Genomic DNA, 18173 nt, shown 5'->3' with positions numbered 1-18173 from the left:
GAAATATAGGTATTACCATACCAAAAGGTATACATACTTCTCTAACTTTTGGAGTATAATTTCAGATTTCTCTCCAAAATGACAGGAACACTTTCAGTTCCTTCAAGATTGAGTTAGGGTCCCTATTTTTCCAAATTTTCTCCATCATATTATCATTTTTACCATTTATCATTATGGCCATTCTGATAGATGTGAAATGATATCTCAGGGTTGCTTTGATTTGAATTTCTTTAATAAATGATGTTTTAAAAGGATTTTATAGTTTTATATAGATTTTATTTCTTCAGTTAAAGATTGTAAGTTCATATCTTTTGATAATTTATCAATTGGGGAATGGCCCATGCTTATGTATTTGACAGACTTCTCTCTGTATTTTTGATATAAGACCTCTATTTGAGAAACTATCTGTACATTTTTTCCTGAACTTACATTTTTTCCTTCTAATCTTGGCTACATTAGATTTACTTGAACAAAATCTTTTCAATTTAATATATTCAAAACTATCTCTCTCTCTCTCTCTCTCTCTCTCTCTCTCTCTCTTTCTCTCTCTCTCTCTCTCTCTCTCTTTCTCTCTCTCTCTCTCTTTCTTCTCCCCCCTCCCTCTGCCTGTCTGTATCTTTCTCTCTATCTCTTTCTATTTCTATCTGGATTCCCAAAATACTGGATATTATAACTGAAACATCTTTCTATCTTCATATTCCATCTAATAATTTAATAAATAGGAAAATGTATAAAAATAATTATCAATACACATATGTGGTTGCAATTCTTAGCACCTTGTGTATCTAAATGCAGGAAGAAGGTAGCTCAGTAAATAGTGATGGTCAATGTCAAAAAGACTTAATTAGTTGTATGACCCTGTGTAAGTTACTTAAACTCTATCTCATTTATTCACCTGTAAAATTAAAATAATAATAGTACCTACCTTCAAGGGTTATTATCAGCATTTGTAAAATGTTTTGCTCAATCCTTGGCATATAGTAGGAACTCAAAACTTACCTTTCATCCAGTTTCTTTTAAATACTATGCACATATCCCTACAAAATTAGGAAGCAACTATCTAGGACTAAGAATTATTTTTATTATTGTCCATATTGCCAAAAATATAGTACTTAATGGGAAATTTAAGAAATACTTCTGATCTTCAGAGATATGGATATTTAATAAGATTTTATAACTTATCCACAGCATAAAAAGAGAGAGAAAATATTCATAATAATTCAGAAGAGACAGAGATGACCTCTGGTAGTGAAATACTGGGAAAAGTTTCTTAAATGCAACAACAATTGAGTGGGGACCCTAAGGATTGATAAACATTCGATGGATGAAATTGAGAAGTACTTTGGGGTTTGGGATCATAGAAAGATTTTCATGCATAGGGAACAATATGACCTAATGTAGGAATATAGGAAATTCAATAACAGTTTGGAAAATCCCAAATAATTTGATATGGCTTAATTATAGGTACCTTGAAATGAATAGGTTTTTTTTTTTTATGACAGGGGATAGATAAGTTAGAGAAAATTCATAAATTCTTTGAAAGTAACAAAGAAGTTTGAAATTTAATTATTAGGGAAAACATTTTAGGTTGTTTGTTTTTTTGTGTGTGATTAAGGTGGGAGGAAGAGATTGTCTGATCAGGAATATAGAAATTTTTACAGTAATTTCAAAAAATGATGAGAGAGTAGCAGGCTGGATGGAGGGAAACTGATTTAGAAAAGAACTATAGTTGTAGGCAAGAAATGAGTATCAGAACTATGGCAAATAGTTAGTACCTGAGTTCAAATTTGATCTCGGGCACTTACCAGGTCTAGGACCTTGGAAAAACTACTTAACCATGTTTGCCTCAGTTTCCTCATCTGTAAAATCATCAAGGTAAGGAAATGGCAAACCACTTCAATATCTTTGCAAAGGAATTTTTTATAAAGGTGGGGTTCATGAAGAGTCAGACACAAATGAAAATGATTGAACAATAACTAGTGTGACTATACTGGAAGTGTACTGAGTAGAGCAATTGGGAGAGATCTATTCATTATATCTGGTTTTGTAGCAATTTGCATTCTGTTTTATAAAATGTAGAGTTAGATGAACTATTAGAGATGATTTTTCAAATAGGTAATTAAAAAGAAAGATCACATGGCAATGTAAGGAACAAAGTCAGTTCAAACCTAGGTTTTATTTTCTTTGTAGGATTTTAACTCACTGACAGGAACAATGTCAGATTTTGCCCTTTCCCCCTACATTCCACCTTGAGGAAAGCCTTGACTATTTTATTAAGAAGAAGGATTGGGGGGAGAAGGGAGCAGCTTGGTAGCTCAGTGGATAGAGAGCCAGCCCTAGACACGAGAAGTCCTTGATTCAAATCTGGCCTCAGACACTTCCCAGCTGTGTGATCCTGGACAAGTCACTTGACCCCCATTGCCTAGCCCTTACTGCTCTTCTGCCTTGGAATCAATACACAGTAGTGATGCCAAGATGGAAGGTAAGGGTTTAAAAAAGAAGAAGGATTTTGCTATGGAGAAGACTGAATTTGGTTTTAAAACTAGCTAGTTTCAAATTCCACCACTGGAATTTACTATCCAACTATGGGAAATAATAACTTCTCTGAAGCACTGCTCTCACATCAATAAAGAGAGAATTGAAAGTGTAGCATAGAAAAAAAGTACAGTGAGTCTGGAGTAAGAGAACTTGGGAGTCAGAGGAAATACTGCCTTTAAAGCTATCTGTGTGACCAGGAGCTGGACATCTTATCCATTTTGGATCTCAGTTTCCTCATCTATAAAATGAAGGGATTTTGATTAGATTGTTTCTGAGGTGGCTTTTTCTCTTGGTCTTAATGTTTTTAATACCTATTTTTATCACAAGCCTGTTGTGAGCCTCAAATGTGCTTTACAAACTTTAAAAGCCATAATAACATCAGATGTTGTCAAAGTTGAGTGATTGACCAAATGAGTATAATGGCAGTGGGTCTAAATGAGTTGGAACATTGCATAGGCTATCAAATTCACAATGAAATAGATAAGATTCTTACACCTAAAATTCAGTTGTTCCAAGATGCTAATGAATCTTCTTGGATGGTAGACATAATGTTTTACTGGAAATAAAAAAAAAAAACAACCAAAACATTTTCATTAGTGAGACTCAATTCCACACATTTTCAATAAAATCCTACATACACAATGTCCTATGATTTCTCCCTCCCCCATTTTGGAGAGCTCATTCTGAACAAAAATAAACAACCCAAAACTTCAGAGGATTCTTTATAGGTAATGTTGTTTAAGGCTGAATTCTTAAATTATTCATTCAACATTTACGAGTTTGTTTCATAGACTTTGGAACTCTAAAGTAGACCAAGCATATATGTAGGGAATTAGTCTATATTTTTTGAGCATTATGAAACAGTAATATTCCAAAAGGCACATTTTCTGAATCAATGACTCGTAGAGTCAGTGATAACATGAGAAGTAAGAACTGACTCTTAATCTTTTATTTCTGTGGCCTTTGCTCAGAGGCATTGAGGAAATAGTCAGATCTGGCAATTAGGAAAACATCATTTAAACTCTCTCTTTCAACTTCAACATAGACATGGGCACAGTTATATATGTATATAGGCATACTTATACAAAAATACACATACATAGGTATGAGAGGCAAGATCATTTTAATTACCCATCTCCTCAGACCTCTGTCTCTTGGACTAAGGACCTTTTGAGGCCCTTTGAAGGAAACACAGGTAGAAGGTTCAAGACTTTTGATTCGGTGAGACAAGGTACAATTCAATGGGCAGACAGGCTCTTTCTAGCCTGATATATTTTTATCATGATTCAAGATGAATATTTTTAGTTATGCTTTTATTGAATATTACTCTGAGTGGTACATTTGGATGTGTTATTCTTATAATCTAGGAAGAAAAACTGAAGGTTCATGAAAACAGGGACAGAGAAGACCTAAAATTGGCGTATCTTCCTTTCCCCTCTGATTTCCAACTAGTTTTAGCTAATAAAAACTCCACGTCCCAAGAGAACTTACTACTAGTAGAGTTATACTTACACTAAACATTAGAATTGTACATTTAAAGTTAAATTGAATATTATGAGATCAGTGCAATATAAATTTCATGGAGAATTATATGACCTAGTTTCCCTATTAAAAGGACTCCCACCCTATGGAAATACAAACTCGTTCAGAAGAATGGAAGAAGAGTATAAGACTATGCAGAATTATAAAAATTTAGGGAAGGAAGACATTAATGGGGAAGAAATTTTGGTAGGATTACAATGCAAACAGCAAAAGAACTTCACAATTTAAAGTGTTTTCCTTAAAACAATACCATAAAACAGTATTATGCCTATTATTACCCTAATGTAGATGTGAGGAAACTGAAGCTCCAAGAGGTCAGATGAGCTATCCATAGTCATAAATAGTAATGGCAGAGATAAATCTATAAGTCAGTTCTTTTGAAAAAAAAGTTTAGAAATCCAACGACCCAAGAGTTTAAAAGAAAAACTCACTATTCAACCAAAACTTCTTGGAAAACTGAAAAACAGTGTGGCAAAAACAAGACACAAATCAACAACTCACATCATATGTCAAAGTAAAATCAAAATGCATATGTGGCTTAGAAATAAAGAGTGAAACAATATATAAATTAAAAGGGCATAGAAGATTTTTCTTGTCAGATCTATGGATAAAGAAAGATTTTATGGCCAAACAAGACAAAGAGAATATTATGAGATGTGAAATATACAACTTTCCATTAAAATTTTTTAAAAAGTCTTTGCACAAACTAAAACAATGCAACCAAAATTAGAAGAGAAACAATAGACTATAGGGAAATATTTCAGGCAGGTGTCTCTGAAAGAGGCCTCATTGCTTAACCAGAGAACTTAGTGAAATATATGAAAACACAAGCGTTTCCCAAATGGGCAAATGATTAAAGGATATGAACAAGTAGTTCTCAGATGACACAATTAAAACTATTTTTGTTATATAGAAAAATATCCTAAAGCACTATTCATAAGACAAATGCAAATTAAAACAACTCTTAGGTGCCCTCTCACACTTATCAAGCTATCAGATATGACAAAAACAAGAAAATGACAAAATTTATAAGGGGTGTAGAAAAATGTGATACTTTATATGATCTAACCATTCTGGAAAGCAATTTGGAATCTGAGCCCAAGGAACATAAAACTATATATACCACTTGACCCAACAATACTACTACTAGATTAGTATTCCAAAAAATAAAAGATTGGGGGAAAATTCCTACTTGTACATAAAATGTTTATACCAGCTATTTTATGGTGGCAAAGCATTGGGAACTGAAGAGATATGCTTTAATTGGGGAATAGTTGAAACTTTTGGTATTCAATTGTAATAGAATACTGTTGCAACACAAGAAATGACAAACAAGATGATTGCAATAAAAACATGGAAAGGCTTATATGAAGTGATACAAATGATCAGAACCAGAAGAACATTGTGCAAAGCAATAGCAATAAAGTATGATGATCAAATGAATGCCTTAACAATTTTCAGCAGTGCAATGATCCAGGATTATTCTAAAGGGCTCATGATGAAAAAACTATTATATATTATATAAATTATATATATATATATATATATATATATATTATATATATATATATATATTATATATATATAATATATATTATATATATTATATAAAAAACTGTTATAGAAGAAACTGATAAAGTCTGAATGCAGATTGAAGAATGCTATTTACTATATTTCATCCATTAATTTTTCTCTACTGTATTGACATATATCTTTCATAACATGATGATTATGGAAATATATTATATAATAATACATGTACAACTTATATCATATTAACTATTATCTGAGGGGGAGGGAGGAATAGAAGACAGTAAGACTATGGATCTCAAAATGTCAGAAATTATTTTGAAAAATGTATATGCATGTAATCTTGAAAATTAAAATAAAAGAAATAAAGACTCTGAAAAATCTGAAAAAAGAAAACTAATCTAGATAAATTTACATAGTACCATAATGAAAGTTAAAATTACTCAGAAGATAATTTAGAGCAACGAAGCTAGAAGGAAGTTTGTATGTCATCTAATCTGAATAAATTAATTTGAAAATTAATCCCAAGATGGGGATAGACATGTCTCATGTCTAATTTTGGTCACTGACACCATTGTTTTTTTTTTTAATTTAGTAATTCATTCCTTGGATTTTTATTTGTAAAAATGATTTGCTTTATACTATAATTTTTTTTTTTACTTTAAGCCAAAACTTTCACTCACAATTTATTCCCCTCTTAACTCACTTTCTACATCTGACATTTCTGTATTAATATTACTGATCCTTCATTGATTCATTATCAGTTCCCTCCATACTTTTTCAGTCATACATTTTGAGCAATATTTTAAAATCATTCACATGTTCAATTATAATTCTAATCCAGAATTTAACTCAGTTAAGAGGAGAAGACACTGACTGACTGAGAAGACACATTTAAGAAGATATGGAAACTGATTTGAGTTTTGAAGGAAGCCAGGGATTCAAGAAGGTAGAGGAGGTGAGGGATTATATTTCAGATATGAAATCAAATTTTTGGTATGATCAAAGACACAGAGGTGGGAAATTCAAAGTAATAAATGAATAATACGGTTCAAGTCAAATTACTTAGGAGAAATAGGAAGTAAATTAATGAACTAGAATTAGTGTATAAATAAATGAATAAATAATTTATAAGAGTATTTATGATGAATTTATTGTATTCAAGGCACTATGCTAAGTGCTGACATATAGGTGCAAATTGTGAAATATACCATTTCTTTAATTAGGGAGGTTATGGTCTTTTGTAGTCTGGCAAAACTTGAGGGACAACAAAATAAGCCTTTTATATTAAAATAAGATTTTCAAAATATTTTAACGATCGCAAGTTAATAACTGATTTAGAAAATTCAAAATGCTAACTCCATCTGTATCTCATAATGATGATGAGATGTAGGAGTTTATAGACATTCTGTCAATAAAGTTTAAGCTTCATTGAGAATAGGTGACAGCATATAGAGGGGAAACATGACCAAGTAGAGAATGCAAGCAGATCATGAATGAAGTCATAGGGAGTTGATTGACATATCCTTTCTAGAAATGGTAGCTATTTTGATTAATATTTTCAGTGTAAAAGGGGGAAAGAGGACTATATATTTCATTGAGGTAATAGAATCAACAAAGACTAATATTTGTTTGATTTATTTTGGACTTTTACTCAAAGTAAATCCTCAGTCAACCACCTTCCTCACTTGGACTTCTGACAGGGAAGGAACAAAGTAATAGCCACTAGCAACCAAGAACTTCAATCATCAACTACAAAAAAAAAAACAACAAATAAACAAGAAAAAATTATTGACTGTAGATAATTTTTATGCAGAAAAATTCCAGACCACAGAGGAGACAGCAGAAAGCGACAAACAAGTAAACATGTCCAAACCTTCCAAAAAACATGGAAATTGGTCACAAAATATTGAGGACCTCAGTTTTGAGATTATGAACCAAATTAGAAAGATAACAGAAATTTGGCAAAAAACATGGGGGAATAGTTCAAAAAGAAAGTAACAGTTTAAAAGATAGAAATTCCCACTTGGAAAAAGAAGCCCAGAAAACAAATGAAATGATAAGAATATTGGAGACAGAATTGAACAGCTGGGGGCCATGAAAAGCAGGATAGATCAAACTTAAAAGGAAAATCAAAAGACCATAGATGAAAACCAGTATTTAAAGACCAGAATTGGGCAGGTAGAAGCTAATAATCTCACAAGACAGCAAGAATTAATAAAGATAAGTCAAAGGAATGGCAAAACTGAAAGAAACATGAAATATCTCAATAAGAATATTTCTGATCTGGAAAAATGGTCTATAAGAGACAATTTGAGAATCATTGGTCTACCTGAAAACCCAGAAATAAACAGAAACCTTGACATCATACTAAAAGAAATTATCCAAGAAAACTGCCTTGGGGTACTTCAACAAGAGGGCAAAATAGACATTAAAAGAATCTATAGATCACCTTCTACAGTAAGTCCTCAAAAGCCAAACCCCAGGAATGTAATTGCCAAATTCAAGAGCTTCCAAGCTAAGGAAAAAATATTCCTAAACATTCCTATGTGGGAAAATGTATATAAATATATTGTAACAGTTAAAATTTAGGGGAGACTGAGGCAGGTAGAAATTAGTTTCTTTCTGCAAGGAGTATTATATTTTATGAGGTTTATTAAAAATTAAGGATTAAAGAAAATACAGGATAAGAAAACACGTGTCTAGGCCACAGAGAGGTCTAGACACAACCTCACCTACATCATAAAAAGAGCCACCTCTGCTCCAAAACAGAAGTCCATAAGCCCCCTCAGTAGGCAGAGAACTCCTTTAAATAATCATTTGTGTTCTCACTCATGTGAGAATTCAGTGTGATTACAAAGCATTCTGGGGAAGTGGAGCAAAGGATACTGGGGATTGGAGTCCTGGATTCGAGTCTATTTTGACAATATAACTATCAAAAATTTTACTTACTATAATAGTAATTAGAAAAATTATTCACAGGTAAAAGTTGGGGTACTAAGTAGTTTAAAATGATATTCAAAGAAAAAGGGGGAATAGAAGATGGCATCAAGAGAAACTTGAAGGAATACAAAAAATAGCATAATCTATACCATATAAAGAGGAACATGGGAGGGGGAAGGGAAGAATACTATTATATGAAAGAGAGGAAGAGAATGCTACTAGGTAATACTTTAAACTTATTCTCAGTGTAATCAATTCTGAGAGGGAAGAGCATCTAGATGCTTTGGGATATGGGAATTTATCTTACCCTATAGAAAAATTGAGAGGGAAAAACCAAGAGGAGGTAGAGTGGGGTGTGGAATACAAAAAGGGAGGGAAAGAAAAGGGGGAGGGAATCTAATAAACCCTAAAGAAAAATAAGAGGGAACTAAGAAGAAATGGGGTAGAAAGGGAAGTTAAATAAGGGTGGGGATTAGGGGAACTTATTAAAAAGCAAAACACTAGTATAGAAGGAAATAGTAAAAGAAGAAAGGACAGGGTGAGGAGAAGAAATCAAAATGATTGGGAATACACATGTGGTAATCATAACTCTGAATGTGAATGGGATGAACTCACTCATAAAATGGAAACAAATAGCAGAGTGGATTAGAAACCAAAATTTTACCATATGTTGTCTACAAGAAGCACACATGAGGCGGGTAGATACACACAGGGTAAAGGTAAAAGGCTGGAGAAAAATCTAGTGGGCATGTACTGAGAAAAAAGAAGGCAAAGGTCACAATCGATATGTGACAAAGCCAAAGAAAAATAAATGTGATTAAAATATTGGGAAATTAATTACATTATGATAAAAGGCAGGATAGACAATGAGGAAATATCAGTATTCAACATGTATGCACCAAATGGTATAGCATTCAAATTTTTGAAGGAGAAACTACTGGAGGTTACAGAGGAAATAGATAGTAAAACTATACTAGTGTGAGACCTGAGCCTACTTCTATCAAATCTAAATAAATTAACCCCCCCCAAAAAAAAACAAGAAAGAGATAAGAGAAAAAGTAGAGTTAATAGATATATGGACAAAAATAAATAGGGACAAAAAGAAATACATCTTTTCAGCAGCACAGGGTACATTCACAATGAATGATTATGGACTAGGGCATAAAAACATGGCAAAAATGCAATAAAGCAGAAATAAAAATGCAACATTAATAATTAATAATAATTAGTAAGGGTAAATGTAGAGGTAATCCAAAAATTAATTGGAAATTAAATAATTTGATTCTCCAAAATCAGTTAGAGAACAAATCATAGATAGAATTAATAATTTCATTGAAGAGATTGGCAATAAAGAGCCATCCTATCAAAATCTATGGGATGCAGTAAAAGTAGTACTCAGTGGGAAATTTATATTCTTGAGTGAATATATTAACAAATTAAGGAGGGCAGAGGTCAATTAATTGGGCATGCAAATTAAAAAAAACTAGGAAAAGAATAAATTAAAAATGTCCAGATAAAAACCAAATTAGAAATCCTAAAAGTTAAAGGATAAATTAATAAAATTTAAAGTTAAAGAACTATTGAATTAATAAATAAGACTAAAAGCTGGTACTTTGAAAAAGCAAATAAAATAAATAAAGTACTGGTTAATCTAATAAAAAAGTAAAGAAGAAAATCAAAACAATGGTATCAAAGATGAAAAAGGAGACCTCACCTCTAAGGAAGAGGATATTAAGGCAATCATTAAATATTATCTTGCCCAATTATATGACAATAAATACAGTAATCTGGGTGATATGGATGAATATTTACCAAAATATAAATTGCCTAGACTAACAGAAGAAGAAATAAAATACTAAATTCCATTTCATTAAAAAAAAAAACTGAACATGCCATCAAAGAACTCCCTAAGAAAAAATCCCCAGGCCAAATGGATTCAAAAGTGAATTCTATAAAACATCAAAGAACAACCAACCCAATACTATAAAAAATATTTGACATAATAGCCAAAGAAGGAGTTCTACCAGATTCCTTTTAGACACAAATGTGGTACTGATTCCAAAGCCAGGCAGATCAAAAACAGAGAAAGAAAACAATAGACCAATCTCTTTAATGAACATAGATGCAAAAATCTTGAATAGAACACTAGCAAAAAGATTCCAGCAAATGATCACAAGGGTTATTCATTATGAACAGGTGGGATTTATACCAGGAATGTTAAATGTATATGAAAAGTATTATTCTCAAATGGTTAGCTGTGAAATAGAGCTCAGTTCATTCATTAAAGGAACTAATCCATTCTATACTGAATCACCCTAATTTCATTAGCAAATTACCTATTCTTAATGTGTTATAAAGGTTCCAACTATATTTTAAAAGTTAGTTTGCATTAGCCAAGATAACAAATTTCAATTCTCATTAGCCTTCAATGATAAGTTCAAGCTTACAGGATAAGGCAAGAGTTTAATATTAGCTTGTTGGGTAGAAATTTTGTCCTGAATAGAGAAATTATCCCTGTGGTTGCAATGTTGTGACCTGTGAACTGGAGTCCCTTAATATTCATAGGGGAAGGAGTACCAGTCACTGAGACAGCCAACTACACACAGTATTATGAAACTAGAGTCCACTAAATCCTTTTCAAAGAAACCTCCAGAAGAAAAATTTAAAGAATATAATCAAATCCCAAATTCCAATATCAAGGAAAAAAAATACTGTAAGCAATTAGAAAGAAGTAGTTTATTTACCAAAGGGATGACAATTACAGTACTGCAACACCTGACAGTTTCTCCTAAAAACCAAAGAACTTTACATATTTTCCAAAAAAACAAAATGTTGTCAACAAACAATGAATTTCTTTGCAAGTCAGAGTATAATACGTTTTTCTTCTGAATATACTTCTTTTAATTAAGGAGGAACAAAGGGTAAAATCAAGAGAGCAATTGTGATGAATTCGTACTCTTTTGCCTTGTTCAAAGGGGAAAATAAGTGGATTTTTTAAACATTTCTACAAATGAACAGGAAAAAAGGAGGTTCTTGGGGAAGCACAATAAACTGGACAATTAAATAGGAACATCAAGAATTGTTTATATCTTTTTTAAAGCAAGTAGAGTGAAATGATTCATATTTTTTTAAGGGAAGGTTCTAATTCTGTGTTCTATTTCTACAAAAATGCTTCTTTTTGAGGGGGGAGAGAGAAAATTTTGAAAAACTATTGGGGGTTTAAATATTGAAATTCTATTTCATGGAGAAGCTTGCAAGTCATTGAAGTAACTTCTATATTACAAAAAATATTCATTTTGGGACTACTCATTTACTTTGTGCAACATCTATCTTTTATAATTTCGACATGTACTTTTGCGTCAATTTGTTGAAAGAGAGACTTTAACATAGAATTGTGCTCCAATTTTTTTTATAGTTAAAAAAATAACTCAGTAGGAAATTAGATTTTCTGTATTTTTAAAATTGCTGTGCAACTTAAGAGATTTGTTATAAATATCCATCACAAAAGTTGCTTGTTCCTTTCTAATATCATGACAAAAGCATTCTTAATATTTGTATATTATTCTCATAACCATCTTGTGAATAAAGCAAATTATCCATATGAAATTGTAGATACTGATATTTTTCTCAATTTTGAGGGTTAATAGTATAAAAATGATTTCATAAGCATTTAGTATCCCTTCACTCTTTCAAAAATCTTGAGAACTTTTTCTTTAATGTACTCAATTTTTATCTCCTCCAGTATCTTATCTAAATGTCCTTTCTCTAATTCAACTGTTCTCATGTTTGTTTCCTTTAGCAGTAATTCTCCTTTGCACATAGTATATCTGAGGACTGTTATTTTAGAATTCAAATGTAATAGGGACAATATTACATACAGAGTAAAAGTAATAATACAAATGGGCATACATTTATATACTTTAAAAATTTTTCAACTTTAAGTTTTCTAGGAAAAATTTTCCTTAGTAGGATCTTGCAATTAACTTTATGAAAATATTTCCTGTTCCTTCTTACTGTCTTACGTGGCAATACTGTTGATTTTTTTTCACAATTTCCTCTAAAAGATTTTCTTTTTTTCTATATAAATTTATTCTTCTATCCTTTAGCCTTTTTTAGGGAAAGTACTAAAAATTACTTAAATATATAATATTGTAGTTGACTCAATACCATATCATATCCTATCTCTTTTATTCTTTCTCCTAATTTGGTACTATTTTTACATGTTTGAGTCATTTGATACCTTAGTTGTATTTATGTAACATTTTTTAATTCCAGTGGTAACTACTTATTTCCTCTCTGTTAAGACAGAATCAGTTTCCATTTTTGTTCTGTTACTTTGTGGCTCACCATATCTAGTACATTCCAGCTCTTAAAGAAATGTTTGATGTATTTGCAGCTTTTGTTTAGTACAAATATTTGATAATTTTTTTATTTCTTCCTGAGTAACACATCTAAAAGGAAGAAACAAAAAATTATCCAAGATTTAGATTCTGTGTATGCATGTGTATATATGTCTGTATGTACATAGATACCTCAAAGTATGTGTATATATGTATAGGTAAGTGTATCGTATCTCTCTATCTGTCTATCTCTCTCTATATATATATATCAATACACACTGATATATTCACATGCACATATATACCCAAAGACCAAAAAAACATATTATATATCCACATATATACCATCCATTCCTCTAATTGTTTTTATGGCATTCACTGATTTTTAAAATATATATATATGTATATATATATATATATATATATACATATACATTGATTTCGTTTCAAGAGCCATAAAGTTCTTTTATATAATTTATTTGTCTTCTCATCCTCTGCAACAGATGTTTGCATGGATGCTGCAATTATCTCCATGGTGATCCTTTTACAAATGCTAATCATGAGCGCTGTGATACAAGAAACACAAAGATCCTCTCTAATGCCGATACTAGCTGTCTTTAGGAGTATGATAAAATCTACTCAACAATTTATTTGTCTCATCATAGAAAATCTAAAAAATATCTTTTCATTTATCTGCAATTTCCTTTTGTCCTCTGCTTTCACTTATAATGAAAATATTTCTATTCATATAAATATTTTTCTCAGTTGTATGTCCATTTCATTATTAATTAGGAGTTGTGAATACTTATACTTGGGTTAATTACTGTGTAAATCTCTGTTCTGTTTTGTTTTTGTTTCAGCATCACTACAGAAGTGGATGGACTTTGAAAAGGGCTGTTATTTAGTTTTCCTCTGGTAATTTGCAGTAGGCAAACAATTCATTTTGTGGTTGAAGAAACACTCAATGCTCAGGTAAATTCATCCTTAGAAAATTGGCACAATTTGTTGTTGGGGCCATACTCAAAACCTTTCCAGCATGATAGATTCTTTCCATACTTCAGCTCAATTCCATGAAGAGGTAATGGAGTAAGGTGTATATAAAATAGTTCTTATGAAAAAATATGTTCTTATGAACATAGTTCTTATGAAATAAATACCCCAGTTATAAAATTAAAAATGGAATTACAAATGCAAATACTAATGTCTACCTAATTCTCATTCCTTTTTTAAAACATACATTTTGTATATTTACTCAATTAAATTTTTGATTTTCTATAATGAGTTTGTAGCACAGTCATAATTCCAATTCTTAGTGGTTTCCAAAAAATGTCATAAGATACCTCCCTTTCTCCATTCACTAACTACTTTATTTAGGCAAATGAGGCAGCTCTTCAGGTGATGGTTCCCAGAATTTATTAGTGCTTTAAGCAAGTTCTAGAGTCCTAATTCTGTTAGCTCTTCCTTTGTGGCTCTAAAGTCATTAATTCTTTCCAATCTAAGACTTGAGTTTACCTTTCATAATAAGCAATCACATAAGGGACCTTTAAATATGGCACTTACTTTCTTTGGTGATGGATTTGAAGCCATGCCTTCAAAGATGGATGAGAGACACTGGAGGCCAAGAGCTTTGGCTTCAGATTGAAGCATATTTATTGGCAGGAGAAGGCAATTCATTAATTTATTATTAATAGTGTACTCAGCCTTTGTTTTTCTGCCTAGTTAGAGTAGCCATCATCCAGATGCTAGAGCAATTGATGCCAGGTAGATTTTTGGATACATGAAAAAATATGCATGAGGAATGAAGGAAGTATCATAGATCCTTCAAATGAAACAAGTAACACTTAGTCATTATGGGAAAAAATGCAAGCTTTGTTTGTGAAAAGAAAGGAAAGGTGTTCTATATTTTCTCTATGATTTTCAAAATACAGAAGTCTATTTGATGAATAAGATTCCCCAAACAATACTTTGCATAGCATTTATTGTTTTAGAAGTTTGTAAGTAGAACTTTGATGAATAACCACTGTGGACAAAGTTGAGAACTAGGGACTATTTAATTCATACATTTTTTCTAGTTCATTTAAATAGCATTATAATTATTTTGATATAAAGAACTCCAGAAAAGGAAAAACCAACTACAAACTCAGATTGATGCCTTCTTTACCACATAAAGACTTATTTGCCAAAGCTCTGAGACTTTACATGAATAGGGATAAAGATCATTTTTTTATAAGTTGGACTTGACCCCAGATTTTTTCATATTTATTGGCTCTACAAACACTGTTTTTATTTAACTAGTATACAACAGAATTATAATTATCAAAAGAACCACCTAGTTCCATATTATTGTACTTTCCACAAATCCACTTGGCTGTCTTGGCTCTGTCATCTGGAAAAATTTTAACAATTGAGATCAAAGGCTGATCACACTATTAATTTTTTTGTTTCTTTTTTAACATTCATTTAAAAAAATAATTTCCAAATTCTCCTCATCTCTCCAGCCCTTCATCAAACCACTGAGAAAGAAGACAATATGATATGCATTATGCAAGTGATGTCATAAAAACATATTTCTATCATAGTCATATCATGTACTATATTATGTATTATATAAAACAATAAAGGAAAAATATGCTTTTATATGTTCCCAAGTTCATCAGTTATCTCCCTAGATAATAACATATTTACCATTAATCTTTTGGAATTACCAGCCTTTCACAGTTGATTATCATTATAATATTGCTGTAAATATGTATAATGTTATCCTTGATTTTCTTTCTTCATTTTACATCAGCTCTTAGAATTCTTCTCAGGCATTTTTTGAAACCATGATTTTCATTATTTCTTATAGGACAATTGTATTCCATCATAATCACATACCTCACCTTGTCTAGTCATTTCACAATTGGTAAGGAACCTTACAAGTTCCAATTTTTTTCCCCCATAGAAAGAGCTACTATGAACATTTTTAGATATACTTACCTTTTATTTTTTTTCTCATCTATTGCTATACAGATTTAGTAGTTGTATGATTAGGTTAAAGTGAATGTATATCTTTATAGCCCATTGGTCATAGTTCCAAATTGTTTTCTAGAAAGATTGGATAATTTCACAATTACACCAATTACACCAAGCCTTGGTGTAACTATTTTGTCACATCACCTCTAGAATTTGTCATTTTTCTTTACTGTCAGATTAGCCAATCTGATGAGACCAAGATGCTTTCTCAGAATTTTTACTCAGCATATGTAAAAGTGAGTTAGAACATTTTTCATATCAATAATGAAATACTTAATTTCTTCTGGAAATTGCCTGTTTGTTTGGAAATTGTCCTTTGACCAAATATCAATTGGGAAATGAATCTTTTTTAAAATAAATTTTACTCAATTCTATGATTTAATTGTCCAGTTCCTTACAGAGAGATAGATGAACTAATTATTAGATCTCAGTTTAGCCAACAGTATATGTTGCACATGAATATATGCACACAGACATACATACACAAATATGTATATATGAATGTAAATGTACATGTGTGCATATGTATATGTGAATATATATATGTGTGTATGATATAAGAATTTTATCATAAAACATTGTTTTAAATCTCCCCTCACACACTACATATTTCATTTCTTGCTTTCCTTCTAATTGTGGATATACTGCTTCAAAATTATGAATTTCCTTTCTTGTGTTCCTTGCTATCTCATTTGGTCACAATTTTCTTTTCTTATACATACATAGACAGAAAATTGATTCCATACTCAGCTAATTTGCTTATATCACTCAGATCTAAATTATATATCTATTTCTAATTTATCTTAATATATGATATGAAATGTTGGTCTGTGTCTAGTTTTTGACAGAGTACTTACCAGTTTTCTCAATAGTTTTGTCAAATAATGAGTTCTTGTCCCCAAAACTTCAACCTTTGGGTGTATTGAACACTAGATTACTGTGGTCATTTATTTCAATATTTCATGTGCCCAATCTTTTCCACTGACCAATCACTTTGTTTTTTTATCCAGTATCATCAGATTGTTTTGATAATTACTACTTTGTAGTATAATTTGAAATATAATTACTAGGCCACCTTCTTTCATATATTTTCATTGAACTCTTTGATATTCTAAAGCTTTTCACTTAATTGTTGAATTCTGTCATTGTTTTTGTAGCTAAGTAAAATGATTTTAGTTTGATTGGTATATCACTGAACAAGTAAGTTAATTTATGTAAAATTGTATTTTTGTTATATTGGTTTTGCCTATCCATGAACAAATAATATTTCTCATATTATTTAGATGTCTCTGTGTGAAAAGTATTTTCTAATTCTATTCATAGAGTTTCATTGATTTTCCTGGTATGTAGACTCCAAGTTTTTATTCTGTCTATAATTAATTTAAATTGTATTTCTCATTTATGTGGATATTTTATATCCTGAAATGTTTCTAAAGATAGTAATTATTTCAATTGGTTTTATTGTTGATTCTCTAGGGTTCTCCAAGTATACTATCATATTATCTGCAAAGAGTGAACTTTTTTTTTCCTCCTTACCTATTTTTATTCCTTCAATTTCTTTTTTCTTATGTTATTATAATATTTAGCATTTCTTTTTTCTTTTTTTTAAGTCAACTTAGAACATTATTCCTTGGTTACAAGAATCATATTCTTTTGTGTACTAAAATGAATTTGGTAGAACTCCTTCTTTGCTTATTCTGCCAAATAGTTTGTATAATATTGGGATTAGTTGTTCTTTGAATACTTGATAGAATTCATTTGTGAATCCATCTGGTACAGGGGATTTTTTCTTATGGAGTCCCTTGATTGCTTGTTCAATTTCTTTTTCTGATATGGGGTTGTTTAGGTATTCTATTTCTTCTTCTGTTTGTCTAGGCAATTTATATTTTTGCTTTTAATCGGTAAGGAAGAGTTTTCAGAGGTCTGAACTTCCTCTGCCTCTATGCTGCCATCTTGGCTCTGCCTCCAATACTTAGCATTTCTAAAACAAATGGGCACAATTGTTACTAGTAAATTATGTCAAGAGTATGTTTTTGGAATACTTTTATGCTAATTGCTTTTTATTTCCAGAATTACAGAATTTCACTGAAAATCTCCTTTTCTACTCTGATATATCTTTTTTTTAAACCTTTACCTTCTGCCTTGGATTCAATACTAAATATTGGTTCCAAGGCAGAAGAGGAGTAAGGGCCAGTCAATATAGGTTAAGTAACTTGCCCAGAACCACATAGCTAGGAAGTGTCTGAGGACATATTTGAACTGAGG

The sequence above is a fragment of the Monodelphis domestica genome, chromosome 1 (genome assembly GCF_027887165.1).
Source record: "Monodelphis domestica isolate mMonDom1 chromosome 1, mMonDom1.pri, whole genome shotgun sequence".
NCBI classification, from domain to species: domain Eukaryota; kingdom Metazoa; phylum Chordata; class Mammalia; order Didelphimorphia; family Didelphidae; genus Monodelphis; species Monodelphis domestica.
Note: the sequence above shows the minus strand (reverse complement) of the source record.